This window comes from Chiloscyllium plagiosum, chromosome 27 (assembly GCF_004010195.1).
Source record: "Chiloscyllium plagiosum isolate BGI_BamShark_2017 chromosome 27, ASM401019v2, whole genome shotgun sequence".
Lineage (NCBI taxonomy): Eukaryota > Metazoa > Chordata > Chondrichthyes > Orectolobiformes > Hemiscylliidae > Chiloscyllium > Chiloscyllium plagiosum.
The window spans coordinates 25,150,698-25,158,853 of record NC_057736.1 but is presented as its reverse complement, the minus strand read 5'-3'; the positions used below and the strand labels follow the sequence as shown (position 1 = coordinate 25,158,853).

At 44.0% G+C, this 8,156-nt stretch overlaps 1 long non-coding RNA gene across 1 annotated transcript in view; it reads left to right on the top strand.

Annotated features, from left to right (window-relative positions):
* LOC122563431 overlaps nt 1–6,810 on the top strand; it is a 10,792-nt gene extending 3,982 nt beyond the window's left edge. Inside the window, exon 3 of the long non-coding RNA XR_006315602.1 lies at nt 6,585–6,810. This is a non-coding gene — a long non-coding RNA (uncharacterized LOC122563431). The remainder of the gene's footprint in view (nt 1–6,584) is intronic.
* Nucleotides 6,811–8,156: the final 1,346 nt, after the last annotated feature.

Below are 8,156 nucleotides of genomic sequence, written 5' to 3'. Positions count from 1 at the left end.
CAATTTAGGTGTAATCCGTCCTCCTTGTACAGGTCACTTCTATCCTAAAAGAGATTCCAATGATCCAAAAATGTGAATCCTTCTCCCATGCACCAGCTCCTCAGCCATGCATTCATCTGCTCTATCCTTCTATTTCTGCCCTCACTAGTTCGTAGCACCAGGAATAATCCAGATATTACTACTCTCAAGCGCCTCCTTTTTAAATTTCTGTCGAACTCTCTGTAATCTTCCTTCAGAATCTCAACCTTTTCCCTTCCTATCTTCCTATGTCATTGGTTCCAATGTGGACAATGACCTCTTGCTGGCCCCTCTCCCCCATGAGAACATTCTGCACCCTCTCTGAGACATCCTTGATCCTGGCACCAAGGAAGCACCATACCATTCTGCTTTTTCGCTGCTGGCCACAGAAACATCTGTCTGTACCTCGGACTAGAGAATCCCCAAACACAATTTATCTCTTGGAAGCCGACATACCCCTCGTTGCATTAGAGCCAGTCTCAATACCAGAAACTTGGCTATTTGTCCTTGGTTCCCCTGAGAATCTATTTAATCACCTTTTCAAAAAACTCAATTAGTCAGGCAGGATATCCGTCTAACACATTTGTGCTGACTATCCGTGATCAATCCTTTCTTTTCTAAGTTGACTAATCCTGGCCCTCAGAACTTTTTCCGATAATTTCCCTACCATGGGTAGGCAAATCACATAGAAATACGGATAAGTCAGAGAATGGTGTGAAAGGAATAGCATTATAGTTATAGGGGATTTCAACTTTCCTAACATTAACTGTGATCACCTTTGCATGAAACGATTAGACAATGTGGAGTTTTTAAAGTGCGTCCAGGAGAGCTTTTTATGCCAGTTCGTAGATAGTTCTACTCGAGATGGGGTAGTGCTAGACCTAAACCTAAGGAATGAAACTGGTCAAGTGGGTGAATTTTCAGTGGGTGAGTCTTTTGGGGATAGTGACCATAAAGTTTCAAGCTCATTATGGAAAGGGATAAGGCTAGTCTGGAAGTTAAGTATCTAAATTGGGGAAAGGCCAATTTCAATATTATTAGATAGGATCTGGCAAATATAGATTGGGAGCAATTACTTCTATATTTGGAAAATGGGTATCTTTTAAAAGTAGTACAATGAGAGCTCAGGGCCAAATTTTCCTCGGAGTGAAGGGCAGGGGCAGCAAATCCAGGGAACTCTGGATTTTCCAAGATATTGAGAGCAGGTAAAAATAACAAAGGAAGTAGAGGTTAGGTACAGTGCATTAAAAACAGGGCAGGCCATTCAGGAGTATAGAGAGTGTAGGTAGTGCTTAAAAAAGAAATTAGGAGGGCAAAGAGGGACCACAAATATCTTTGTCAGATAGAACTAAGGAAATCCCCTTGGCATTTTATAAGTATATTAAGTGTAAGATGATTAGCAGGGAAAGGATGGGGCTGATTAGAAACAAAAGGAAAAATCTGTGCATGTACCCAGAGAATGTGGATGAGGTTTTAAATGAATATTTCTTATCTGTATTCACAAAGGAGAAAGAGATTGGAGCCAGGGATTTTAATTAGGATGGTAAGGTTCTAGATCATGTTAAGATTAATAAGGGGGAGGTATTGGATGCTTTAGTGGGCACAAAGGTGTTAAATCCCCACGGCCTGATGGGATATGTCCCTGGCGCTATGAGAAGTAAGGAGGGAGATTGCTTGAGCCCTGGTGGAGATATTTAATGTTTCGCTGGCCCCAGGTGAAGTACCAGATAACTGGATGATAGCTAATGTAATTCCTTTGTTCAAGAGGGCAGCAGGGATAGGCCAGACACTTACAGACCAACTAGTCTGACTGGTCTACAAATCTGGCCCATTGCTCACCACGTCTTATGTGCAGTGTAACTGAATCTGCACCTTACTTTTTTTATTTCATAAATATACTTTATTCATAGAAATCTTTGGTACCTGTACATTTGATTATGCCATTCAGATGTATACTTTATATGTCTTTATATTCAGAGAAGCCGGGAAAACTGTGTACCCCCCAGCAAATGTCATCAGGCTGAGACCAGGGTCCACAGAGTCTAGCTCTGTGTCTGACAGTGGGCTGCCAGAGGAAACACATCGTGTAGAAGATGTAACGCTATGCACCTTAATACTAGCAATTGTAACCCCCATTTTATAGGTTATGAGGTTACCATTGCCCATTTACCGATCATGCTGTCTCTGGGCTGGCTGTCTGCATCCCCGGGGTGCAGGTGAACTGTTGGACCCTTGCAGGGCTGAGGTAGCTGTCCAGCTCCTCGCTGGGGTCATTTCCCCACTCTGGTGTCATCGGGCCGAGGCCAGGGTCCACAGAGTCCAGTTCTGTGTCTGACAGTGGGGCTGCCAGAGGATCGCGGCTCCCAGTTACCTGGAGCTGTGGGGCAATGGGTACCCCCGGTTCTCACTGAGTGGGGGCTGGGCTTTACCAGTCCCCTCAGAGGGTCCGTCATTTCCTGGTTGGGGGTACTGCCTTCCTTTTTCCCCTGTGGTGGTCTGCCTTCTTTTAGTGATGACCCTCCTTGCACCCATCTTCACCAGCTGCCTGTGTCCTGCCCATGCAGCTGTCATTTTCCCCCTTTGCTGGGAGGCTTTGGGGGCCTGGCAGATCTTCCTTTTTCTGGTTTTCACCGGAATCCATTCCCCTGCTCCTTAGTTTCCTCCTCCTCTTCCATTGTCTCTGTCTCTCCAGCTGGAGCTTGGGTTGGCTGCTGTATCTCTCCGCTGGCTGCCGTCTGCTCCACTCCAGCCCGTCCTTCCTTCTGGGTGCTGCTGGACACCATCCCCCTGCTGGTTGGTGGTATCTTGCTGGTCTTCGGGGGTTCACAGCTCACATTGCCAACTCCTACCATCTGCGCATATGTGGTGGCCCCCAGTCTTTGGCAGGCCTTGTACATGTGGCCCACTTCTCCACACTGGTTGCAGCTCTTTGCTTCCTGACAGTCCTTGGTCAGGTGACCCTCCTGCTTGAAGTTCCTACAGATGGTCACCTTACAGTCCGTTGTCATGTGTCGTGATCTCCTACAGCTTTGGCACACTTTAGGCTATCCTGCATACGTCAGGTAGCCCCTGCTCCCTCCGATTGCAAAGCTGGAGGATGGGTGGAGGAGGTTTCCACTGGCATCTACCCTCAGGGTTACCCTCACCTGCCGTTTTCTGGTCCAGATTCCAAATGGGTCCACCACATTAGTGCTGTCTCCTTCCACCTGCACGGAGCTTCCCAGGAAGGTCAGGACATCACCTGCCGGGATGTGGGGGTTGTACATATGGAATGTAACAATCTGACTCCTCTGTGCAGGAAGCACACACAACAACGCCGCTGACAGGATGGAGAACAGAGCCTCCCCTTTTTTCTCCTTGAATACCTTCAGGAGCTGCTCACACTGCTTCACACTCCTGAAGGTCACATCGAAGTACCCAGCGCTGGGGAAATCCTGCAGGCAGTAAACGTCTGCTGCTTGGAACCCACAACACTCCAACAAAACCTTCTTCACAAAGACAGTCTAATCAACTGGTGTACGCTCCTCTACCTCCTTCCCAGTCACCCTGACTGTGTTTCGAATTCCCTGGCCTGGGCTGTGGGTGGCTGCAGAGGATTCTGAATCTGCACCTTACCATGTGGTAGGCTTGCTGCCATCATCCTCTTTATGTGGAGGGAACTACGAGGCCTACTTGGTCCAGTGTGGTAGAAAAAAACACTTTCTGGTCTCAGTTTAAGAAGCTCTTATAGTGAACAAGAAGTAGCTTTTTGCATGTTACCAGCATTGGTTACAATGATACGATTAACATTGTTGCCATGGCTATGTGGAAGACTTGCATAAAAGGGCTTACTCCTCTGAGATTCAAAGCTGTTTTTCCCCGAAGTCTACGTCACATCATCAGGCAGATACTCCTCATTGTTAACTTTCAGATTCTTACAACCATTTACAACAGACATTCACTCTCTTACATAATGTTGTATGCCTAGTAAGCTAGATATATCTATGAGAATCTTCTTTATCATTTTTATTTACTCTGACCAAGTATTGAAAGATGAAATCTGAGTGGGCAAAACAGTGGCACAGTGATTAGCACTGCTGCCTCACAACGCCAGAGACCCGGATTCAATTCCCGCCTCAGGCGACTCTCTGTGGAGAGTTTGCATGTTGTCTGCGTGGGTTTCCTCCGGGTCCTCCGGTTTCCTCCTACAGTCCAAAAATGTGCAGGTTAGGTGAATTGGCCATGCTAAATTGCCCGTAGTGTAGGGTGAAGGGGTAAATATAGGGGAATGGGTTGCGCTTTAGCGGGTCGGTGTGGACTTGTTAGGCCGAAGGGCCTGTTTCTACACTGTAAGTAATCTTTATAAGAGTCATCTTGTAAATAAAGCCCATTTGAAAGCAATTGTAGCAAACAGATTTCAGTGGAAGCATAAAGAAATGGGCAGTTTAGGTTGTGCTATTACGATCATTTATGTAAAGACAAATGATGAAAACATAGTCACAAGAGAGTCAGCACTTGAAGGAACATTAAAAAAATCAGTATTAAATAAGCGTTCATTGAAAAGCTGCCCACAAAGCTGTCCTTGCTTATGTTATTGCTATAGAATCATAGAATCATAGAGATGTACAGCATGGAAACAGATCCTTCAGCTCAACCCATCTATGCCAGTAATCTCCCTACTTGTTTCCATTTTAACCTCCATATTTTTGGGTTTTATACACTGTTCCCATCAACAAATGTTTTGGGAATCTGATCGCTGATGTCTGAGCTGAACATATGACACTCGAAACTGCAGACCTCAGTTTACTGTTGCCTTTCATAGAAGCCATGGCTGTTAATGTGAAGCATGTTTGCTTGTGTTCAGGGAGGCTTGTTAGGAGTTTGTGTGCATATAGAGTCATAGAGATGTACAGCATGGAAACAGACCCTTCAGTCCAACTCTTCCATGCTGACGAGATATCCTAGCCTAACCTAGTCCCATTTGCCTTGGCCCATATCCCTCTAAACCCTTCCTATTCATATATGTTAGGAGTTTGTGTGCATATAGAGTCATAGAGATGTACAGCATGGAAACAGACCCTTCAGTCCAACTCTTCCATGCTGATGAGATATCCTAGCCTAACCTAGTCCCATTTGCCAGCACTTGGCTCATATCCCTCTAAACCCTTCCTATTCATATACCCATTCAGATACCTTTTAAATGCTGCAATTGTACCAGCCTCCACCACTTCCTCTGGTAGCTCATTCCATAGACATACCACGTTCTGTGTGAAAAAGTTGGCCCTTAGGTCACTTTTATATCTTTCCCCTCCCACCCTGAGCCTACGCCCTCTTGTTCAGGACTCCAGGGAAAACACCTTGTCTACCCATCCTATCTATGCCCCTTATGATTTTATAAACCTCTATAAGATCACCCCTCAGCGTCTGATGCTCCAGGCAAAACAGCCCCAGCCAATTCAGCCCTTCTCTATAGCTGAAATCCTCCAAACCTGGCAACATTCTTGTAAATCTTTTCTGAACCCTTTCGAGTTTCACAACATCATTCTGTGATTTGTGAGAACACAATTCTGGACTTTTCTGCTGAACCCAAGGTATGGAAGTATAGTTTCCATTTTTGAAATTTGTGGGTATATTGGGCAGAGTCTTAGAGGTGAAAGAAGTCTTGGCCTTTGGCTGGAGAGCTGTCCATACCCTCATGTTGCCTCCTTTTAGGGGAGCCCATTGCACCTTCTTCTGTTCAGGTATTGAACAAGCAAGCCTTTCCTGAGATGAAGGGCTCAGGTGGGTGGAGAGAGCATGTATAGGTTCCACCCACCAACAGCTGCCAGCCAATTAGAGACCAGCAGCTCTATGGAACTGCAGTGCCACTGAGAGGATAGTGGCTGCTGTTGATATGACACCCACCAGAGGCCAAGGATCATTGCTGGAACCCAAGCATTAACAGAGGAGGGAGTGGAGGTGGGGTGATGGGGTCATGGAAGAGGGTGTGTTGACAGAAAATGCAATTGCTTGAGTCAAGATCAAACTCAAGTTGAGATGAATGTCATGAATTAGAATCCTATCTTTAGTAGTGACATGAAGAAATAAAGTTAAATAATTTCAACAAAGTAAGAAAAATTGATTTACTGGGTGTGCTGTGTATTTCTTCATAATAATTGCCATATTATTGGATGGTTGAATAACCATAGTAAGGCTCCTGCTGTGGTCTCTGACACTTCAGTCCAGCTGTTTCTGCATTCTGTAACAGGCTGCTTTACACAGCAATTTGTGAAAGTGAGAGTGCAGTCACTGTACTAAAGGGGGTCGGAGCCAGAATGAAAGAAGAAAAGTGGAGGGAAAAATGATTATTCATTTGGTCCAGAATCACATCTTCTGTCTGTTAGTCAATGGCCTAGCCAAATTGTTCCTGAAACCTCTCCCTCATTAACAATAACCTTTTAATGAAAAGCATTCCAAGAAGGACAAAGCAGGAGAAAAATGCATATGAAAAGATAATTACCTTTTTGTAAAAAAATCAGCAAATTAATTTAGTTCAGCTAATCTTATTTTTTATTATGTTTCTCACTGTTTATCCTTTGGTTTTTCAGATCACAACTTGACATTTCAGAATTCCCAGTCAAGTCCAAGGAGAGGTTTAAATGCTGAAATGGCCTTGGAAGTGCTTTATATTTCACAGTCTGTGCGCTGTATATTGTTGTGTCTTGTGCCTCATATTTTGTGAAGGTGCCAGTGTTTGTGCTTGACAGTGCAGTGCCTGTTATAGATGAGGCTGGCCTGTATCATTCTACGAAATTCTGCAATAAAAGAGGTGAAATGTCCTACCATCCATCTCTGCGAAGTCCAATTATTTTCTACTTATAAATCATTACAACTCATTACTCCCCTCTTTTTGCTGACTCGTAGGGTAGGGTGCAATGTAAAATCTTTTTGCTTTCCTCACTTGTAATCTCTTTGTTAAACAGTTATCTTATTGTCCTACCAAGGCTATATTTTTCCTCCTTTCCCTGACAGCCAGTAAGATTCCTAAATAAAATATGTTTAGACCGACTTCATCCATTCCCCTGTGGATGCAAGTCCACAGCACAAACTGCCTATAATTCTGCACTGATTGAGCAATCTCAAGGAGGCAGACAGTATAGATGGAGGGCATGGGAAATGGAAATGTCACATTGTATGGTAGAGGAAGGAAGCTGCTCTCGTGAAGCTTGATTTGAATTTCACTGTCACTATAACGTAAGAGGGGGCTCAGTTTTCTGTCTGTCATGCACTATGCAGTATCTGAGTTGAGAATCCTTCACCTTCCATGAATACAAAGTGCAGCAGAATTCTGTTTCCTAATGCTATTATCGCTCACTTTTAAGACCACATGTGCAAATGGTTATCGATACATATTCTGGATATAGCTGAAACTTTTTAACCTAAAATATACAACCAAAATTAACCCCTTTGTCTGGAAAAAATGTTAAGGCTAGAAGCACTCATTCAAAGTTTGCAAAGCACAACAACATAAATGATCCAACAGTACAAGTGTAAGTGGATGGATTTGATCCAGTTACACAATGTGATTGCTGAGTATCAAGGTTGCAGACTTAGTGTTTCCAAAGATTTGGCTTTTAACATGGATGGTAGCAAGGGACATTAGGCTCAGGGGATGGTGTGGATAATGGGGACGCCATCCTGATAATAAACCATGGGGGGAAGTCAGGCACTAGAGAAAGCATTTTAACCCCAAAAATTAAAATTTGGTTCATGTTGAGTGTAACTGAGAAAGAAGAAGGTATGGAAAAGTTCTTGTACAAGACCTTCATTATGTCTGTTTTGGAATACCAGTTAAGATTTGGTCTGCTCACAGGATGATATGAGCAGTTTGAAAATGACCACTATACAAATTTATTACATAAAACACCTTGCTCATCAAGAAATATTACGATTCTACACTTTACAGAATGGTAAGTTCAAAGTTGATCCGATTGAGGTTTATAAGGCAATGTATTCCAAGTTGACAGTTTGCTCCAGTTATGCAGACTAGAGAGGACTGCAAGCCACAATTGGAAGCGTACAAGCTCGGATTTATGTTAGAGGTCAGGGATTAATGATTTTCCCAGAGTATAGTGAACCTCTGGAATAGGCTGACATCTCCTGAGCTAGCAGCTGCTATG